Source organism: Heloderma suspectum, chromosome 2, assembly GCF_057233095.1.
Source record: "Heloderma suspectum isolate Gila_16-S chromosome 2, 16-S_ref, whole genome shotgun sequence".
Taxonomy (NCBI): domain Eukaryota; kingdom Metazoa; phylum Chordata; class Lepidosauria; order Squamata; family Helodermatidae; genus Heloderma; species Heloderma suspectum.
The window spans coordinates 365211652-365232993 of NC_139459.1; the positions used below are offsets into that span (position 1 = coordinate 365211652).

Consider the following 21342-nt stretch of genomic DNA (forward strand, 5'->3'; position numbering starts at 1 on the left):
GATGCCGTGGACTCAGCCAAGGAGGCCCATTTCCTGCCCTGGCAAAGGGACTGCAGGGAAGTGTGCCCTCCCTGGGTTCCCTCCAGTGCTGGGGCATTTCACTGTGGCAGAAGACGTGGGCTGCTGGAGGACAAGCTTTCTTGTGGCTGGTGGGGTGGCTGGCTGAGAGACATTCGTTGCAGTACAGAAGGTTTACTGTCCTAGGCTTGTGGCCAGTGCAGGAGCGGAGGGGCGCAGAGCCCTCTCACCTCTCCCTGGTGGTCTAGTGGTCAGGATTTGGCGCTCTCACCGCCACGGCCCGGGTTCGATTCCCGGCCAGGGAAGCTTTTTGCTCCCTGCCTGCCTTCAGAAAGGTGAAGCTCTTGCTGCTGTGTCGTCTTCTGGCCTCACTGCAGCAGGATTTCCATAGAAAAGCACCCAGGCTGTTTTCCTTCTGCAGCCTTCTTGGCGCAGTAGACATTGGTCAGTCTCATACTCTGAAGGTCCTGCGTTTCAGCCGCAGAGAAGACAGCTAGCGGCACTCTGCTTGTGTGATGGGTGTGAGAAGGGAACTGGGCACAGGGAAGGAGGACGCTGCATGTCTAGTAATGTTTAGCAAAGAGCATCCTGACCAATGGCAGGAAGGGACCTCGTTTCTTTGGTGGGATGTCCACGGCAAAAGGAAAAGGCAGCAGCCACCTAGCAGAGGATGGTATCGATCCATCGACCTCTGGGTTATGGGCCCAGCACGCTCCTGCTGCTCCACTCTGCTGGATGGGGGAAAGTGAGCTGGAGGCCCATGTGAACCCATTTGTCACCAAACCATCCCCAGCCAGGAACCCTCAGGCCAAGGGAGGCTGAGAGGCAGCACCACCCAGGTCGCCGTGGTGTAAACGGTTAGCACTTCTGGCCGGGGACAGTTTGGTGAGAAACAGGCTGAAAAGGCCCACCAGCTCACTTTTCCCCATCTAGCAGAGTGGGGTTGGTGGTCTGAGCCCACACAGGGATGGCTTGTGAGCACGGTGCCTCGATGACGAGGCTGGGTGTTGACGGTGATGGAATGCTCATCCCTTGTGCTTTGCATGCGTAGGCTGGAATCCCACCCTTGTTGACTCTTTTCCCTGGTGGACAGAAGCTGTGGGGCGAAAACTTTTTCCTGGCTGTACTGACTGGAGTAAGGCAAAGGGTTAGGGTGCACCAACTGAGAGCTGAACTCGGGTCACAAGATTGGCGACTGGATGTGGGCCCTTTCCTTCCTGGGCAAAAAGGTGTCAGGGCCCAGCTTCAGTACTGCAGTGGGCCTTGCAGGTTATAGCCAAGATTTGATTAGAAGTAGCCTGGAAGGGCTTGGGCCTATTCAGTTTCTGGAATGTCAGCGTCTGTGTGAGCTTATCCCCGTCAGAATTCAAGTCAATGAAAAGCCTCACAGTACTTTTCATGGCAAGTGCTTAGCAATCCAAGGTTCCAGTCCATGTGCAGAGTGCCTCCAAAAGCCCAGACGATGATGGATCCAAACAGAGAAGGCTTCGGGCAATGAAGACGAGATGTTCCTAGCAAAGGCTCTTCGCCTTTGCATCAGCTTAAAAGGGGAGGCGTGACTGCAGGACACCCCCTCCAGATCCCTTGACCGACACGGGCCTTTAGCCTTTCCGCAAGGCCCCTGTCTGAACAGGGCGGCACTGCTCGGCCCTCCAGCAGTGACGCTTCAACCTGGGCGACCCTTCTGCAAAGCCCCCCCGCCCCCCGGTCAGGTTCTCACAGGCAGCTTCCAGCCTCCCAAGGCCAGACCAGCAGGTGGACCGGGGGTCGGGTGGCTCCCCTGGCTCTGCTCTGAGAACACTGGCAGGGATAAGCTCACTCAGACTCTGACGTTCCAGAAACTGAACAGGCCCAAGCCCTTCCGGGCTACTTCTAATCAAATCCTGGCTATAACCTACAAGGCCCACTGCAGTACTGAAGCTGGGCCCTGGGAAAAGGCTGGGGGGGAGAGGTAGACAGAGGCGCTCCCCAGGTTCCCTCGGGAATTCCCTCAGAGCAGCTCCAGACCTGGTGGGCCGAAGGAGAGCCTGCCACGTGGCTGCCTAGCTGACAGCCATTGCTTACGGAGCAGAAGGCTGGTGGCTCTACAGACCCCCTTTTCCTCCAGCACCAGCCTAGCGCTGGGGACGTCCTGCTCCGCAAGGAACGGCTCTTCCCCCGGCAGCCACGGGTCAGCTCTTCTTCGGCAGGCCAAACCCTCACTCAGCTGCTGTAAAGTGCTGCAACTCCGGAGGAGACCCGGACAGCCGCCTGCTACTTCTCCTTCTCCAGCTTGGAGGAAAAGGTGGGATAAAAATGCAATTTGCAACACCTGCAATATTTACAGAGGACTACACTGCGAGGCTGTCATAAAACAGAAACACTCAGAACTTTTCCATGCATGAAAGGAGGCCTGAGTTAGAAAGAGCAGAAACAGTGGGAGAAAAAGCCTATGCCATGGGTGGGATTCGAAGCCATGCAGGCAAAATACAATGGCTTAGCAGTCCATCAGCACTCGGCCGCCTCATCGAGGGAGGGGCACGTAGGGATGTACGAAAGTCACTTACCTTTTCGAAGGGTGACATTTGCGGTGGGGGGGAAGGCGCTCTGTCCCTCCCCCCGAAATTCTCCCCGGCTGGCTCTGCTCCTCTGCGACTCCGTGGAGCCGCTGGCCGGGACCAGCTGCAGCTGGTCATCCGGCCACTGGGCTTCATAGGGACGCAAATGGCGGCCGCCTTAGCCGCTGCCATTTGAGTCCCTGTATTTTGCCATGATAGGCTACGTATATATTTACATAGCCTATCACGGCAAAAAAAGGGAACGCAAATGGTGGGCCTTTTCAGCCTGTTTCTCACCAAACTGTCCCCAGCCAAAAGTGCTAACCGTTTACACCACGGCGACCTGGGCGGTGCTGCCTCTCAGCCTCCCTTGGCCTGAGGTTTCCTGGCTGGGGATGGTTTGGTGACAAATGGGTTCACAAGGCCCTCCAGCTCACTTTCCCCCATCCAGCAGAGTGGCGCAGCAGGAGCGTGCTGGGCCCATAACCCAGAGGCCGATGGATCGAAACCATCCTCTGCTAGGTGGCTGCTGCCTTTTCCTTTTGCTGTGGACACCCCACCAAAGAAACGAGGTCCCTTCCTGCCATTGGTCAGGATGCTCTTTGCTAAACATTACTAAACATGCAGCGTCCTCCTTCCCTCTGGCAACAGGCCCAGAACAAGTAACCTTCTGCTCTCCCCAGAATGCCTCTTGGCCAGGCAGCCCCAGGCCAGACTTTCCTTCGGCAGGCCAAATCCTCAGCCACACTGAAGGGCCCAAAACACATGAGGGATCCTGGACAGCCTCTCGCCATCTTTTGCTTCTTCACAGTATTTCAGCCAAGGAATGAAAAGCTGTGTCGGTAATGTAGAGGCACCATCCCCTCTCGTACCTGAAATGAGAATCAGGCCCCTCCAGATGTCTTGGACTACAACTCCCATCAGCCCCAATTCTGCATGGCCACTGGTCAAGGATTATGAGAGTTATAGTTCAAAACGGAGGGAGATGAGAGGGAAAGAAGGACCATTCCACCAACCCTGCTAGAATTCATTTATCCCCCCTTCCTTCCCCGTTCCTTCCTTGTGCGTTGTGTCTTTTGAGATTGGAAGCCTGCTGGCAGGGACTGTCTTGTTTAATTGATTATTAGTAAGCTACTCCGGGAGCCTTTTTGGATGAGGAGCGGCATAAAAAGACTTCAAATAAATATATACGTGGAAATAATACGGGAATGCATGAATGTATCTGGAGGTTGCCTCCCTGGCCAAAAAGCCTGAAACTCGGAGCCCTCCCTTCCACCCTCTGAGGAAGTGCAGGTGTGCCCAGTTCCCTTCTCACACCCATCACACAAGCAGAGTGCCGCTAGCTGTCTTCTCTGCGGCTGAAACGCAGGACCTTCAGAGCATGAATCTGGCCAATGTCTACCACACTAAGAAGGCTGCAGAAGGAAAACAGCTTGGGTGCTTTTCTATGGAAATCCTGCTGCAGTGAGGCCAGTAGACAACACGGCAGAAAGAGCTTCACCTTTCTGAAGGCAGGCAGGGAGCAAAAAGCTTCCCTGGCCGGGAATCGAACCCGGGCCGTGGCGGTGAGAGCGCCAAATCCTGACCACTAGACCACCAGGGAGAGGTGAGAGGGCTCTGCGCCCCTCCGCTCCTGCACTTGATGGGACGCATATCTGAGTGCAGCTGGTGCTAACATGAAAAAGACGTTTTAGATTTAAGCCTCCTTTGGCCACAAGCCTAGGACAGGAAAACTTTTGTTCTGCAACGAATGTCTCTCAGCCAGCCACCCCACCAGCCACAAGAAAGCTTGTCCTCCAGCAGCCCTCGTCTTCTGCCACAGTGAAATGCCCCAACACTGGAGGGAACCCAGGGAGGGCACACTTCCATGCAGTCCCTTTGCCAGGGCAGGAAACAGGCCTCCTTGGCTGAGTCCACAGCATTTGGGGGGATGAAGCAAGGTTGCCCATCTTGTGACTCGGGATCGGGCCCTGGCTAGCGCCTGCCTCCATCTGCTTTCTGCCCTACCAAAAGAAAAACACAGCACAGCCAGCCAAAGGGTTTACACCCCAAAGCCGCAGTCTGTGGGGGAAAGGGGCCAAAGGGGGTGGAATCTGGACCCACGGGTGCCTCTTGCCTCGCCCACTTCCCCCCGGGTTATTGTCCCCAATGAGCCTGTTTAATGCGCCAATGATGGGGAGGCATGAGGAGGGGGTGTAGATCTTGTGAATGCGTCTTCTTTGGCCTTTCACCAGTCAAAAATTAACACCCAAGAACCCCCGTCAGGTGGGCTAAAAGGCTGCTGACAGCAGGAGTCAAACCCATGTGCACAGAACACAATGGAATAGCGGTCCATCACCTTCATCCTGCAGCCCCCTTGCCGGGAACAAGGAGCCCAGAGCCGTCCCTGGGTGGGCTCGAACCACCATCCTTCTGGTTAACAGCCAGACGCGCTGACCCATTGCGCCACAGAGACTCGGGCAGTGCTGCCTCTCAGCCTCCCTTGGCCTGAGGTTTCATGGCCAGGGATGGTTTGGTGACAAATGGGCTGACACCAGCTCACTTTCCCCCATCCAGCAGAGTGGCGCAGCGGGAGCGTGCTGGGCCCATAACCCAGAGGCCGATGGAGCGAAACCATCCTCTGCTAGGTGGCTGCTGCCGCCCTTTCCTTTTGCTTCAGACACCCTGCCAAGGAAACTGTGCCCCTTCCCGAGCTGGCCAAGACACACACTTTGTGTCCAAAATTTCTAGATGGTACGACACAGCCTTTCTCCAAGCTTTTCTCTGGCTGGGGGCTCCATTTTGGGCCTTGCTGCTCAGTAAAAGCCGTGTTTCTGCCTGGTTTCGATCCAGGGGCCTCTTGCGTGTTAGGCAAATGTGATAGCCACTACCCTACAGAAACGTCTGCACAAACACTGCCCCACACCAGCTCCCCCATTTCCACAGCTGACCATCAGAGTCCAGCAGAAGCGCTCTGGAGCTCAGGGGTGCTAATGCCAAAGGCAACGTGCCCGCTGATATCTAGTCTGCTGGAACACCAGCAGGCTGTGGTGTGCGATTCGGGGCATCCTTAGAGCATTGAAATGCCAGGGAGACATGATAACCACAGACACGGAAACATGAGTTGTGCCCCTTTCTCTACCCAGCCGAGTGGCACAGAGGAAGAGTGCTGGGCCCATAACTGAGAGGTTGCCTGCTGGATCCCAGCCTCTGATATGCAGCTGTAACATTTGGCTTTGCTTTGGACATATCCCCAAAGAAAAGGGGAGCTCAAGTGTGTGTCCTGTCACTCCCAAAGCAAGAATCATGCCCCTAGACCAAAAACCCTGCCAGACAGTGACTCCCCTTTGCCTCTTTGAGGAAGCCCAGGAGGTTCGCACAGCACAGCTCCTCTCCCATGTCCAGGGCAAAAGCAGAGGGTGCTGCAAGCAGAAGCTGCCTTCTCTGAGGCTCGAACTCAGGACCTTCAGATTATGAGACCAACACACTACGTAAAAAATATTTACATAGCCTATCACGGCAAAAAAAAAGGGAACACAAATGGCAGCTATGGCGGCTGCCATTTGCGTTCCCTTTTTTTTGCCGTGATAGGCTACGTAAATATTTATGTAGCCTATCACAGCCATAATGAAGAAGCAAATGGTGGCTGCAGATGTGGCCGCCATTCGCAAAGCAGCGCGAACAGCACCGTGTAAGTGTCCCGTTTCGCGCGCCTTTTGCGGAGGGGGGGGGCTTCGTTCCGCCACGGATTTCGGGGGGCTGAATGCACTGGCATTTGGCCTCACCGAGATCCGTGGTAGAATTCTCTGACCTGTAGCCATTCCTGAGCAGGCTTGAATGATTTTCCCTTCCGATGCACTGACCAATTGCACCACAGAGACCTGGGCAGTGCTGCCCCTCCACCTCCTTTGGTCTGAGGTTGCATGCCGAGGTTGGCTAGGTGACACATGCTCTGACAAGCCATACCTATCAGCAGAGTGGCGCAGCGGGAGCGTGCTGGGCCCATAACCCAGAGGTCGATGGATCGAAGCCATCCTCTGCTAGGTAGCTGCTGCCTCCTCCTTTTGCCTGTGGCGCCCCACAAAGGAAAAGCGGGCCCTTCCCACTGCTGGCCAGTATGCCTTGCGCTACAAATGAATAAACATGTAGCCCCTCCTCTTTTCTGAAAACTGTGTGGTGTAGTGGTTAGAGTGTTGGGACTCGAGAGATCCGGCTTATATTCCCCACTCTGGTGGGTGACTTTGCGCCAGTCACTGACTCTCAGCCTAACCTACCTCACAGGGTTGTTGTGAGAATAAAATGGAGAGGGGTGGGACTGTGTAAGCTGCCTTGGGTTCCTTGCAACAGGAAAAAAGGTGGGATATGTTTGCAATAATAATATATAAACAGGCCGAGAACCAGTTTTCTGCTCTACACTGAATGGCTCTCATGGCAGACTTTGTCAGCCACTGCCTTTTATAAGGCCCTCATCAGCTGTGCCAGGCATCATGTGAGGTTCCCAATCTTGCAACCCGGGTTTGAGTCCCTGCTGGCCCATGCCTTCCTCTCCCCTTTTGCATTCCCAGAGCTAAAGTTAGCCAAATATTTTTCCCCCAGGGCCTCCAGCCAGTGGGGAAAAGGCTCGACCAGGGTGGGATTCGAACCCACGCGTGCAGAGCACAACGGATTAGCAGTCCATCGCCTTCACCACTCGGCCACCTCGTCAAGGGCAGGGCTCCCACAGCCGTCCCTGGGTGGGCTTGAACCACCATCCTTCTGGTTAACAGCCAGACGTGCTGACCCGTTGCGCCACGGAGACCTGGGGGTTGTCTCCACAAGCAATTTACTGTGATTTGGCTACATTTGGAAGTCATTCAGGGCACAAGATGTTAAGGCCATTTTGCAGCCATCCCAGAGATTTTCACCGAAAAACCGTTTTTTCTTACATTACTTTTAGTCCGATTGTTTTCCTTCATTCGGCTTGTCTGCGCTTCTGTTGTTGTGCGTACCAACCCTCCTCATTTACATTGGCACGATAGCCCTGCCCAGGGATGTGTCTTTCACCTGGCCGTGACCTCACTGACTCCAGTCAAGGGGTGTTCCCCCAATGTTTCCCCTCCCTATTTTCCCCTGATATGTCTGCCATTTTGCAGCGGGCTGTTCAGGAGTTCTGAGCTACATCATGGTATTTACCTAGGGAGGCGGTGGGCTCTCCCACACTGGAGGCGTTCAAGACGAGGCTGGACAGCCATCTGTCAGGGATGCTCTGACTTAGATTCCTGTATTGAGCAGGGGGTTGGACTCGATGGCCTTGTAGGCCCCTTCCAACCCCACTATTCTACTATTCTATGATTCTATCATTTACTTCTCCTTGCCTACCACTAACCTCTGGCGGCCATCTCCACGAAACTGTATGTGTGCTCTGCTCAGCAGCCTCTACCCTTAAAAAAAATTCCCCTTAAAAGCGCAACATCGAAATAGTGCATTGCCGCTCCATCATGAACCTGAAGTAAGCACTCCAGTTTCACCACCCACAGCCACCTGGGGGGCGGGGGGGTGGAGTTATTTATAAGTTGGGTATGTGGTGGGTGGACATAGCGTAAAAAAAACAGGTGGAGTGAATGGAATGGAGCAGCTGTTATAATCACCCTGACACAAAAAGGTCCCTGGATTGAAACCATGCAGAAACATGGCTTTTTCCTAACAGCCAGGCCAAAAATGGAGACCCCAGCAAAAGAAAAGCTGGGGGAAAGTCCATGTTGTACCATTTAGAAATTTGGGACACAAAGTGTGCGTCTCGGCCAGCCTCGGGAAGGGGCACAGTTTCCTTGACAGGGTGTCCAAAGCAAAAGGAAAGGACAGCAGCAGCCACCTAGCAGAGGATGGTTTCGCTCCATTGGCCTCTGGGTTATGGGCCCAGCACGCCCCCGCTGCCCCACTCTGCTGGATGGGGGAAAGTGAGCTGGTGTCAGCCCATTTCTCTCCAAACTATCCCCAACCAAGAAACCTCAGGCCAAGGGAGGCTGAGAGGCAGCACTGCCCGGGTCTCTGTGGCGCAATGGGTCAGCACGTCTGGCTGTTAACCAGAAGGATGGTGGTTCGAGCCCACCCAGGGGCGGTTCTGGGCTCCTTGTTCCCAGCAAAGTGGCTGCAGGATGGAGGTGATGGACCGCTAATCCATTGTGTTCTGTGCACATGGGTTTGACTCCTGCCGTCAGCAGCCTTTTAGCCCACCTGAGGGGGGTTGTGGGGTGTTAATGTTTGACTGGCGGAAGGCCAAAGAAGACGTATTCACAAGATCTAACCCCTCCTCATGCCTCCCCATCATTGGCTCATTAAAGAAGCACATTGGGGACAATAATCCAGGGAGAAATGGGCAAGGCAAGAGGCACCCGTGGGTCCAGATCCCACCCCCTTTGGGCCTTTCCCCCAACAGATGAATGCTTTTGGATGTAAACCCTTTGACTGGCTCTGATGCGGTTGTCTTTTGGTTGGGCAGAAAGCAGACAGAGGAGGCAGGCAGTAGATGGGACACAAGCGCAAGAGAACGCTCCCGCCTATCTTCCTCAGCAACTGGTGTACATAGGCTCACTGCCTCTGGTACTGGAGGTGGCACATAGCCATCAAGCCTATTAGCCATTGATAGCCTTCTCCTCCAGGAATTTGTTCAATCCTCTTTTAAAGCCATCCAAATTGGTGGCCATCACTACATCTTGTGCTAGCAAATTCCATAGTTTATGCGCTGTATGAAGTCCTTCCTTTTATCAGTCCTCCCACCAATAAGCTTCATGGGGTGACCCCACTGGGTTCTAGTATTATGAGAGGGAGAAAAATGCCTTCCTATCCACATTCTCCACACCATGCATAATTCTGTACACCTCTATCATATCTCCCCTTACTTGTCTTTTTTCCCAAGCTAAACAATCTGTTGTAACCTTCCTTCATAGGGGAGTTGCTCCAGCCCCTTCGTGATTTTAGTTGCCTTCCTCTGCACTTTTGCCAGCTCTACAAAATCTTTTTTCTTGGGTTTGGTGGCCAGAGCTGTACACAGTATTTAAGTGTGGTCGTACCATAGATTTGTATAAAGGCAGTATGATATTGGCAGTTTTATTCTCAATTCCCCTCCCAATTATGTGTTACACAGAGTTTGCCTTTTTACAGCAGCTGCACACTGGGGTGACATCTTCATCGAGCTGTCCACCACAACCTCGAGATCTCTTTCTCAGTTAGTCACTGCTAGCTCAGATCCCATCAGGTTACACTTGAAGTTGGGTTTTTTTGCCCCAACATGCATCACGTTACATTTGCTTACTCTGAACCGCATTTGCCATTTGGATTATCAATCTCCCAGTTTGGAGAGATCCTTTTGGAGTTCTTCACAATCTCTTTTTGTTTTAACCGCCCTAAATAATTTGGTGTCATCGGCAAATTGGCCACTTCACTGCTCACTCCTAACTTCAGGTCATTTATGAACGAGTTGAAAAGCATTGGTCTCAATACAGATCCCTGTGGGACCCCACTATTTACTTCCCTCCATTGGAGAATTTACTATTTATTCCTACTCTCTGCTTTCTGTTCTTCAACAAGTTCCCTCTAGGGCTGGGGCATTTCATTGTGGCAGAAGACGTGGCCTGCTGGAGAACAAGCTTTCTCATGGCTGCCTGAGAGACATTAGTCCCAGAACATAAGGTTTCCAGTTCTAGGCTTGTGGCCAAGGTTGGCTTTAAAAAGTGTTAGCACCAGCTGCACCCAGATATGCGTCCCATCAAGTGCAGGAGCGGAGGGGCGCAGAGCCCTCTCACCTCTCCCTGGTGGTCTAGTGGTCAGGATTCAGCGCTCTCACCGCTGCGGCCCGGGTTCGATTCTCAGCCAGGGAAGCTTTTTGCTCCCTGCCTGCCTTCAGAAAGGTGAAGCTCTTGCTGCCGTGTTGTCTACTGGCCTCACTGCGGCAGGATTTCCATAGAAAAGCACCCAGGCTGTTTTCCTTCTGCAGCCTTCTTGGCGCGGTAGACATTGGCCAGACTCATGCTCGGAAGGTCCTGCGTTTCAGCCGCAGAGAAGACAGCTGGCGGCACTCTGCTTGTGTGATGGGTGTGAGAAGGGAACTGGGCACACCTGCACTTCCTCAGAGGGTGGAAGGGAGGGCTCCGTGTTTCAGGCTTTTTGGCCGGGGAGGCAACCTCCAGATACATTCATGCATTCCCGTATTATTTCCACGTATATATTTATTTGAAGTCTTTTTATGCCGCTCCTCATCCAAAAAGGCTCCCGGAGTAGCTTACTAATAATCCATTAAACAAGACAGTCCCTGCCTGCAGGCTTCCAGTCTCAAAAGACACAACGCACCAGGAAAAAGGAACAGGGAAGGAAGGGGGGAGAAATGAATTAGTCTAGCTGGGCTGGGGGAATGGCCCTGCTCTCCCTCTCATCTCCCTCCAGATTGAACTATAACTCCCATAATCCTTGACCATCGCCCATGCTGCCTGGAGCTGATGGGAGTTGTAGTCCAAGACATCTGGAGGGGCCTGATTCTCATTTCGGGTACGAGAGGGGATGGCGCTTCTACATTACTGGCACAGCTTTTCATTCCTTGGCTGGAATACTGTGAAGAAGCAAAAGATGGCGAGAGGCTGTCCAGGTTCCCTCAGGAGTTTGGGCCCTTCAGTGTGGCTGAGGATTTGGCCTGCCGAAGGGAAGTCTGGCCTGGGGCTGCCTGGCCAAGAGGCATTCTGGGGAGAGCAGAAGGTTACTTGTTCTGGGCCTGTTGCCAGAGGGAAGGAGGAGGCTGCACGTTTTGTAACGTTTAGCAAAGAGCATCCAGGCCAAACGCAGGAAAGGACCCCCTTTCCTTTGGGGGGTGTCACAGGCAAAAGGAAAAGACAACCTAGCAGAGGATGGTTTCGCTCTATCGGCCTCTGGGTTATGGGCCCAGCACGCTCCCGCTGCGCCACTCTGCTGAATGGGGAAAAGTCAGCTGGAGGCCCTTTTGAACCCATTTGTCACCAAACCATCCCCAGCCATGAGGCCAAGAGAGGTGAAGTGGCAGCATTGCTCAGGTCTCTGTGGTGTAAATGCTTAGCATGTCTGGCTATTAACCAGAAGGATGGTGGTTCAAGCCCGCCCAGGGATGGCTTGTGGGCACAGCGCCTTGATGATGAGGCTGGGTGTTGAAGGTGATGGAGTGCCGCCAATCCATTGCACTTTGCACGTGTGGGCTGGAATCCCATCTTTGTTAACCCTTTTCCCTGTTGGGCAGAGGCTGTGGGGTGAACACTTTGGCCTGGCTGCACTGGCTGATGCTCTGGGGTAAGGCAAAGGGTTAGGGTTGTCAAAGAAAAACTTTTCTTCTGTTTATTTCCAAGCATTCACTTTTATTATTCAGCTGAACAAAAGACAGACAGACATGTATGGAAGAGAATCCGTGGATTCGCTTAACAAATAAATAAATATTTCTCAGGGTATTTAAACCCGGATACAGACAAAGGCACGTTTGGCAACAGTAGATTGGATACAAAATCTAGCAAAAGGTCAGAGAAAATCATTAATTGGCTACTCATCAGGTTCAAACTTGTCTCACACAATCTTCATAATCATGCTTACTTGTCCAGAAGTTTTGGCTACGTGCAGTTTCACTTTTAGCTAATGTACGTTTCTTTCACAATTCCCTCCTTTTGGCCAAGCATCTCAGAGGATGCTCTGGCCACCCTCTTCAGACTTTTATACTCATTAGCTTCTGCACTTTTTTCATTTCTTTCTTGACTGTTTTCTTTTTGTTGTCGTTCACTTTATTTGTGCAGATTACAGAAATTTACCAGTTTGTCTAAGACAGAGCTTTAAAGAACATAAGTACATCTGCACACGTTCAGAGATTAAATCTATATGACAACAGCACAAGCAAAGGGACCAATTCAGTATACACTTCTTATCAGAGTTTATCTCTGCTTATCAGTGGAACAAAAGCACATATTCTTAAGCAACTTATTAAATCTAAATTTTCCAGTTTAGGGTACATCTTGACTCATAAACAATTTATGGTTATCAGTTCTACATACAAAGCAACTCTCCTTACACTCTGTGCATTGGCTTTCATTAGTTTACCATGCTTCGCAACATTTTTTTTTATCACACTCTGGTTTTGAAAGGCTTTAGTTGTTGCTTCTTATCACTATACACTTTCTACTACTTTTCTACACTTTTCACTTTTGAGTTCCCACTGGTGACTTTCAAGAAAAGTTAACACTTGCTTTACCTACTCAGAAATCTCATTTTCATCATTTTAGCACATGCACCCTTTCTCAACAAGCATTCAGTTTTACTTGCATTCTCTTGTTCAAAGACATATTTCTTTCTGGAAAATATACAAAGCTGAGCCTAAGCTACAACTTTGCCTTCTTCAAGTTGATTGTGTTCATCTAATTTCATGCTGTGTGGTATATGCAAACCTTTGCTGTCTCACGAAGGTAACATTGCATTTGCATGTTTGCATGAAGGTGGGGTCTTTTTATACATCAAAACTTGCCAGCTGTCCTTTTGTGTAATGGTTACATACAGGCAATGACTTCTATTTTTAATTTCCTTTGGAGTTCAGTTTTTCAAAGCTTTTCTTAGGTACACATGTCTTGTCTTCCAGTGTTATTATACAGGCAAGGTTCAAAACTGATCAGACAATGATCACATACTCTCTGAGTGTCTCTCTCACTGGTCACAAAAGGCTTCAAATCATTTAACACTACTTAATTTTTTCTTTATAAGAACTGCAGAATCTTTAAAGCATTTGCCATTGCTTGAGTCTTTTATATATAGGCATTTGAGGGTTGTTGTTTTTTTACGCTACTAGGCCAGTTGTTATGTGACCCACAGCAATCAACCATGTCCACTTGCTCCACATTTCTGACTTTTCTTTGTCTTCTGGTAGCTGGTACTAGGCTTGCCACTGGACTTTTCCAACTCTGCCAGCAGGGTGGAACCTTACTGGTCTCTTCGGAGTGGCAAGGCATTATTGTGGCCCTTTGATGGCATTAGTGAATAGGTGCAAACAGGTGAAGTCCAGACTTCTTCTAGCATATATTGGGACATGATGACAAAACAAAAAACAACCAAAACTGTCTCCCTCCTTTTGGGAGTATATTGTACAAAGTCTTGTGGTATTGCGGGATGAGGGAACACATTGTCTGGACCAATTTTGGCTTGTTCAATTAGTACGTTATTGCAAAATGTCTTCAGTTGTCTAACCTTTAGTCAGCAGTTCACATAAAAGCATAAAATCTTCTAAGTCTTTGGAGTCTCTACTAGATCTGACCGTCTTGGGATTAGCTGTCTGCGTCTTGCTTTCGTCTGCTTCAGGGGTAGGATTGCCGGTACCTGCCCTGTGGATCTGGATTCCAAAATCTCTAGTTGGGTCAGCAATTTCGCCTGCTTCTGGGCTGGACAGCCTTGCATCACTCCATTTGAGAGCGCTGTCTGTCCCTTGAAGTCGTCTCTTCGGGGGCTGGATCAGCTGGTGCCGGCCTTGGTACAGGCACATGTTTACACTGGGAAGCGTGTATCTAGGAGTTAATTTTTGCTAGCTTGACTGCAGTGTGGCAGACCAGTAGCATCTGGTATGGTCTTTCTTCTCATAGTTTTAAAGCAGATTTTCTTTGGTGCTTCTTTATGTAGGCTCAGTTTCTGATCTGAAACGGGTAACACTGTTTGCTCGCTGGTTCAGACGGGTGTGTGTTTTTAACCTGTGAATGAAAATTACTGACAGCATACATTAATACCTGATGATATTTGACTATTTCACTTTGGGCTAAATTTTAAACCAGGTACAGTGGGCGGTGCAGTGAGTGTTCTTATTAGGTTTCTTGTAATAATTTCATAAGGACTTAGTCCATGTTCTCTGCTTGGGGCGGCTCTCATCACCATTGAAGCTACTGGAAGAACCTTGATCTATCTTAGTCTTGTATCTGAACTTAGTTTTGTAATTTTTGTTTTTCAATACTCTATTTACTCTTTTAACATTTCTTAAACTTTACTTAACCAAAAAACAAATAAACAATTACTAAAATATATTTATAGCCAGCCTGCTTTGGCATCTGAACAGAGTCTGTTTACAAATACAGGAAGGGTCCTTCTGGCAACCCCTGTATCCACGCTCCACCTTTACAGACTTGCCCATGTTGTAGGCTTGGCAGGTGGGGCAATGTGCACAGATCCAGGCTGCAGTTGAAAGAAAATTTGGAGCATACCAATGTTTCCGAATTGTCATGTCCATCTCCTCTTTGCCAACATGCGCAACTCGGTGGAGCCTGGTGGCAAGTGAGTGAGAGGGTGCTTTGGGAGCAACAAAGCGGCCGTCTTGGGAGCGCCAAGGTGAATCAAAGTGCAAAATACAACCTGCAGAGATCTATTTCTTCTTTTCATGTTTTGGAGCCAAATCTCCAATTTGTGTGTTGTTTGGTTTTAATTTTTGTGAACCGCCCAGAGAGCTTCGGCTATTGGGTGGTATAGAAATAAATAAATAAATAAATAAATAAATCTTAAAGGACAGCTAACTGAAAAAAATCAAAAGACAGGTCAACAATTAAAGCATGTAAAAACGCTTTAGGCTGTGGAACAGATAGGGCAACAAGTTTAGCATGGAGCTGGGCAGTCAGCAAGCGAGTTACTTTTAGCTTTAAAGGTGGAGGCTTTGGAATGAGTTTCACTTTTTTTTATAGCAAGGTACAGAGACATCAAAAAGCATACAAACGAGCTAAGTACTAGTTTTTGGTTTCGTTTTATAACTGAACTAGAAAAAGTCAAAAACTTACATTGTTCACACAGTTAAACAAAATTATGAACAATGTCAAAATCATAATGGGAGTCAATATAGATATTGACAGTTTTGACTTCAATTATGTAGCAGACATGGGCAAGAGCAATGAGCTCAGCTACTTGAGCAGAGCAAACATGAGGGAAAGGAGCTGATTTAAGGCACTCATAGGGAGTTAGAACAGTATAGTCAGACACCAAAGTCTTGTCAATGGCTCACTGACATGACCTATCTACAAAGATAATCAGATTAGGATTTAAAATTGGAGTGTCAAAAAAATCAAGTGTAGATTATGCGAACAAAAACATGAAGGCAACACAATCATGGGGTTCACTTTCATCTTGAAGAGGGAGAAGAGTAATGGGGCTTAGAAAGCCACAATGATAAACAGAAAGATGAGGCACAAAAGCAGTAAGATTTCCTAACACATCAACTTGGCACTAGGAAGATACTGAGTTTTAGACTGTCAATGCGGGACCGTCAGTGTGAGGGACCATGAGCTTTAAGGGTGAATAAAGAACAACATTTTTAAACTGCTCAAACCAACTGAGCTGCAGTTTTAATTAAGCAAAAACAGGGAGAGACGGAAAAAAACTTGAACAACTGGATCAAAAGAGACACTGAAATGAGCAACAGAATGTTGTTTAGTCTCATGCTCCTGGGTGAAAACGCCAAGGGCACATCTGTTTGGTTCATGGCAAAACAAAATGAAAGGTTTTGGATAACAGGCAGCCTGAGAGCAGGGGCGGCTGCTAGAGCTTGTTTAAGAGTTAAAACAAACATTTTCAGCATTCCTTGGAGCGGCAGAGCACAACAGAATGTTCAACAGATAAGGCTCAAATAATATAGAGAGGGTCTGTATAACAGGGAGAAGAACAGGCTGATTAAAAAAGCTTACAGCTTGAACAGTTTTGTTATTGAAATCAGGCTGTTAAAAAAAAAAAGGGCTGTAGAACAGACACTGAAGCACCGGTGTCAACTAAAAAGGACTTCTTGGTTTATAACTGATAAAGTCAATTTTCTTGATTTTATTAGTGGAACTTTATTTATTTATTTTATTATTTATTTTATTATTTTATTAGTGGAACTTTATTTATTTATTTTATTAGGAATCAAAAGTGGAACTTGAACCACATGTTCTCCTTCATCCTGTTATTGTTGAGTAAGTGGAGATTGGGGTAAAAGTTGCACTCCTTGCGGCAAATTTTGCACTCCTTGCGGGCTTGGCTGGGTTTGAGTATTTTGAGGCCTGTTGGGGCATTCATTCGTCCTGTGTCCAGGCTGCGTACAGTAGTTACACGAACCAGGGTGCTGGGCTGCAGGAGGGGCAAATGCACCACGCCCTCTTCTCTTGCCTCTCTCTCCGTTGGCCTCTGTGGGGCTGAGGGTTTTCATAACGCTGGATTTGCAGGGCTAAAAGCTCAGTCTGTTGCTTTTCAGTAGAAGATGTAAGAGCTCTTTGACAGTGTTCAGCAACTGACTGCAGCTTGGTTAAAGTTTCAGTTTCCCACCTCACTTCAATCCTTTTTTAGCCAATTAGAAATGGGTGGAAGGAGACGGTTGACAAAAGTAGCTGCCAGCATTCCTTGCCCATTATTGTCTGGGTCTTCCATACCCGAGTGTTGTTTAAACACTTGGGTTAGTCGTGCTCTGTAATCACTTACATTTTCACCTGAGTTTTGTTTACAAGTCTGTATTGCCAGCCAATCTACCTAGGGAGGGAAAGCTTTTTTAATAGCTGGCGTCATTTCAAGACATCTTGGCCAACATTTCTCTACATATCAGGGGAATCAATTCTTCTTTCTTCAGGATCCCATCTTGCTTCTTCTACCTATGTTTTTAACTGGGAAGAATTTGGGAGAAGTAGGGACAGCTGAAGAAGATCAGTTGCACTGGGATTATATGTTTCACAAACAAATTCAAACTCTTCCTCAAATCTAAAAGGGTCTATAGTAGGTTTGAGAAAGCAAGAGAATTCCAGAAAAATGTCTATTTCTGCTTCATTGGCTACACTAAAGCCTTTGATTGTGTGGATCACAACAAACTGTGGCAAATTCTTACTGTTGCTTCTTGACCCTCGTACAGGTTTCTCAGGAGACAGGTAAGGTGGTCTGGTACTCCCATCTCTTTAAGAATTTGCCAGAGTTTGTTGTGATCCACACAATCAAAGGCTTTAGCGTAGTCAATGAAGCAGAAATAGACGTTTTTCTGGAATTCTCCTGCTTTCTCCATGATCCAGCGAATGTTGGCAATTTGATCTCTAGTTCCTATGCCTCTTCAAAACCCAGCTTCAACTTCCGGTAGTTCTCGGTTCACATGCTGCTGAAGCCTAGCTTGTAGGATTTTGAGCATCACCTTGCTGGCATGTGAAATGAGCACAATTGTACAGTAGTTTGAGCACTCTTTGGCATTGCCCTTCTTTGGAATTGGAATGTAAACTGACCTTTTCCAGTCTTGTGGCCACTGTTGAGTGTTCCAAATGTGTTGACATATTGAGTGCAGCACTTTCACAGCATCATCTTTTAGGATTTTAAATAGCTCAGCTGGAAGACTGTCATCTCTGCTAGCTTTGTTGTTAGTAATGCTTCCTAAGGCCCACTTGACTTCACTCTCTAGGATGTCTGGCTCAAGTTCAGTGACTGCACTATCATGTCTATCAGGGACATTCAGATCTTTCCTGTATAGTTCTTCTGTGTATTCTTTCCACCTCTTCTTAATCTCATCTGCTTCTGTTAGGTCCCTGCCTTCTTTGTCCTTTATCATGCCTGTCTTTGCACAAAACGTTCCCTTGAGATCTCCGATTTTCTTGAAAAGATATCTTAGTCTTTCCCATTCTATTGTTTTCTTTGCATTGTTCATTTAAGAAGGCCTTCTTGTCTCTCCTTGCTATTCTCTGGAACTCTGTATTCAGTTGGATATATCTTCCCCTTTCTCCCTTGCTTTTCGCTTCCCTTCTTTCCTCAGCTACTTGTAAAGCCTCATCAGACAGCCACTTGGCTTTCTTGCATTTCTTTTTCTTTGGGATGGATTTTGTTGCTGCCTCCTGAACAATGTTATGGACCTCTGCCCATAGTTCCTCAGGCACTCTACCAGGTCTAATCCCGTAAATCTATTCCTCACCTCCACTGTATATTCATAAGGGATATGATTTAGGTCATACCCGAATGGTTTGGTGGTTTTCCCAACGTTCTTCAATTTAAGCCAAAATTTTGCAAGAAGCAGCTCATGATCTGAGCCACAGTCAGCTCCAGGTCTTGTTTTTACTGACTGTATGGAGCTTCTCCATCTTATGCTGCAAAGTACATAATCAATCTGATTTTGATATTGACCATTTGGTGAGGTCCATGTGTAGAGTCGCCTCTTGTGCTGTTGGAAAAGAGTGTTTGCTATGATCAGCGTGTTCTCCTGGCAAAACTATTAGCCTTTGTCCTGCTTCATTTTGTGCACCAAGGCCATGCCTGCCTGTTATCCCGGTGATTTCTTGACTTCCTACTTTGGCATTCCAATCCCCTATGATGAAAAGGACATCTTTTTTTGGTGTTAGTTCTAGAAGGTGTTGTAGGTCTTCATAGAACCGATCAACCTCAGCTTCTTCGGCCTCAGTGGTTGGGGCATAGACTTGAATTACTGTGATGTTGAATGGTTTGCCTTGGATTCGTACTGAGAACATTCTGTCATTTTTTAATTGTACCCCAGTACTGCTTTTCCCACCCTTTTGTTGACTATGAGTGCTACTCCATTTCTTCTAAGGGATTCTTGCCCACAGTAGTAGATATCATGGTCACCTGAATTAAATTCACCCATGCCTGTCCATTTTAGTTTGCTGATTCCCAAGATGTCGATGTTCAATCTTGCCATCTCATGTTTGACCACCTCCAGCTTACCTTGATTCATTGACCTTACATTCCAGGTTCCTAAACAATATTGTTCTTTACAGCATCGGACTTTCTTTTCACCTCCAGACACATCCACAGCTGAGTGTCCTTTCGGGTTTGGCCCAGCCGCTTCACTCTTTCTGGCACTTCTTGGAAATTCCCTCTGCTCTTCCCCAGTAGTATATTGGACACCTTCCGACCTGAGGGGCTCATCTTCCGGCGTCATCTCTTTTAGCCTTGTGATACGTTCCATGGGGTTTTCTTGGCAAGAATACTGCAGTGAGTTGCCATTTCCTTCTCCAGTGGACCACATTTTGTCAGAACTCTCTGCCATGACCTGTCCGTCTTGGGTGGCCCTGCACGGCATAGCTTATGGCTTCACTGAGTTACTGAAGCCCCTTCGCCACAACAAGGCAGTGATCCATGAAGGGGAATTCTTTCCTAGACCATTGTTTATATATGACCTGGGCCTGGCCATCTCTATTAGGCAGTATTCTCAAAGGGCCCATTAATTGCTCTTGGGTGTGTCTTTTTTTGCCCTAAAGCTGCAGCTTTTTCCCTTGTTTTTTCGGCCACGGGGGTTGGAGAAAGGGCAATAGACAGACGCTGATGCAATCTTTCGGTCTTTGCTGCCCCCTGCTGGCACTTGGGCAGATTCTTCTGATTTCTTTTTTTCTCCTATTAATATATCCTCTTCACTCGTCTCTCCTGTCCCTTGTATTGGGCTAGGAGGCGGTGCCTGGACAGACAGATCAGGGATACACAGACGTCGTTAAAGGCGCGCCTGGTGTTATTTTACTTCGGATGTTTTTTTAACTTTTCGCTTTTTTGTTAAAGTCTCTTAAAGAGGCTACTTGTGATTCAATTTTTCGCTTCGAAGCTTCTTTCATACCACTTAACAATTTCCCCACTGCGTGTCTGATGTTTTACTACCTCTATTTTCTAAGGCCCCTCTGAGATGGACAATTTTGTCCATATCAAAAGATCCAGTAAGCAGGCATTAACAGGATCATCCCGGGTTTAAAATTCCATTTGTCAAAAAACTTACAGGTTTCTTCTCTGTAACGGGGTATACATAAAATATGCGGGGTGACCCTTGGGGGGACTGAAACTGGACGCGTCTTTGAACTAACAGACCCCATTTCATCAGGAGGGATTCCAGTGACACAAGAAGGAGAAAAACGAAGACTTGCCAGGGAGTTCTGCTGCATTGTAAGCTCTTTTACCAGCAGATCAAATTTCCATTCACACTCACCTTTTGTTTCTTCAGCCTCAAAGACAATGAATAAAACCGGCAGGCAAGCATGCCTGGGGACCGATTGCTACTCAGAAATTTTCTGAGAGCTTTACCAGACTCATTCACACCACGGTGGATGAGGTTGGGAAAAACAGAACAATCCCTTAAAACAAACAGAGTCCCCGCTCCTTTTCTTTTATCAAACAACAGACCAGAAGGAAATGAACGTGAGCAAAGCTCAATAATCGCTGTAACAAGCAGCTTACCCAGCGGTTGATCAACTCACCCCAGGGAGCCGGAGGAGGAACAAAGGTCCTCCAGTCCCAGCTAACGGTTTTCCATAGCTGAGATTCTCAAAAGCTGGACTGCGTTGTTATTGTGGACTGTCCCGGTAAGGAACCTCCAAAACTGTCAAAGAAAAACTTTTCTTCTGATTATTTCCAAGCGTTCACTTTTATTATTCAGCTGAACAAAAGACAGACAGACATGTATGGAAGAGAACCCGTGGATTCGCTTTATAAATAAATAATTCTCACGGTATTGGAACCTGGATACAGAGAAAGGCACGTTTGGCAACAGTAGATTGGACACAAAATCTAGCAAAAGGACAGAGAAAATCATTCACTGGCTGCTCGTCAGGTTCAAGCTTGTCTCACACCATCCACATAATCGTTCTTACTTGTCCAGAACTTTTGGCTCCGTGCAGTCTCGCTTTTAGCTAATGTAAGTTTCTTTCACAGGGTGCGCCAACTGAGAGTTGAACTTGGGTCACAAGACTGGCAACCTGATGCAGCCGATGAGGGCCCTTTCCTTCCTGGGCAAAAAGGCTGGGGGGGAGAGGTAGACAGAGGCGCTCCCCAGGTTCCCTCGGGAATTCCCTCAGAGCAGCTCCAGACCTGGTGGGCCGAAGGAGAGCCTGCC

The 21342-nt window shown here is 48.3% G+C and overlaps 8 non-coding genes across 8 annotated transcripts; 4 read left to right on the top strand and 4 right to left on the bottom strand.

The window, feature by feature from the left end:
• Nucleotides 1-251: 251 nt before the first annotated feature.
• Nucleotides 252-323, top strand: TRNAE-CUC (transfer RNA glutamic acid (anticodon CUC)). The gene has a single exon. It is a non-coding gene; the product is annotated as a tRNA-Glu (tRNA).
• A 3763-nt stretch (nucleotides 324-4086) lies between these two features.
• On the bottom strand, nucleotides 4087-4158 carry TRNAE-CUC (transfer RNA glutamic acid (anticodon CUC)). The gene has a single exon. It is a non-coding gene; the product is annotated as a tRNA-Glu (tRNA).
• A 778-nt stretch (nucleotides 4159-4936) lies between these two features.
• Nucleotides 4937-5010, bottom strand: TRNAN-GUU (transfer RNA asparagine (anticodon GUU)). The gene has a single exon. It is a non-coding gene; the product is annotated as a tRNA-Asn (tRNA).
• Nucleotides 5011-5363: 353 nt separating this feature from the next.
• Nucleotides 5364-5436, bottom strand: TRNAV-AAC (transfer RNA valine (anticodon AAC)). The gene has a single exon. It is a non-coding gene; the product is annotated as a tRNA-Val (tRNA).
• A 1069-nt stretch (nucleotides 5437-6505) lies between these two features.
• On the top strand, nucleotides 6506-6577 carry TRNAM-CAU (transfer RNA methionine (anticodon CAU)). Its single transcript has one exon. It is a non-coding gene; the product is annotated as a tRNA-Met (tRNA).
• A 579-nt stretch (nucleotides 6578-7156) lies between these two features.
• Nucleotides 7157-7238, bottom strand: TRNAS-GCU (transfer RNA serine (anticodon GCU)). Its single transcript has one exon. It is a non-coding gene; the product is annotated as a tRNA-Ser (tRNA).
• Nucleotides 7239-10318: 3080 nt separating this feature from the next.
• Nucleotides 10319-10390, top strand: TRNAE-CUC (transfer RNA glutamic acid (anticodon CUC)). Its single transcript has one exon. It is a non-coding gene; the product is annotated as a tRNA-Glu (tRNA).
• Nucleotides 10391-11569: 1179 nt separating this feature from the next.
• On the top strand, nucleotides 11570-11643 carry TRNAN-AUU (transfer RNA asparagine (anticodon AUU)). The gene has a single exon. It is a non-coding gene; the product is annotated as a tRNA-Asn (tRNA).
• The last annotated feature ends 9699 nt before the right edge of the window (nucleotides 11644-21342 follow it).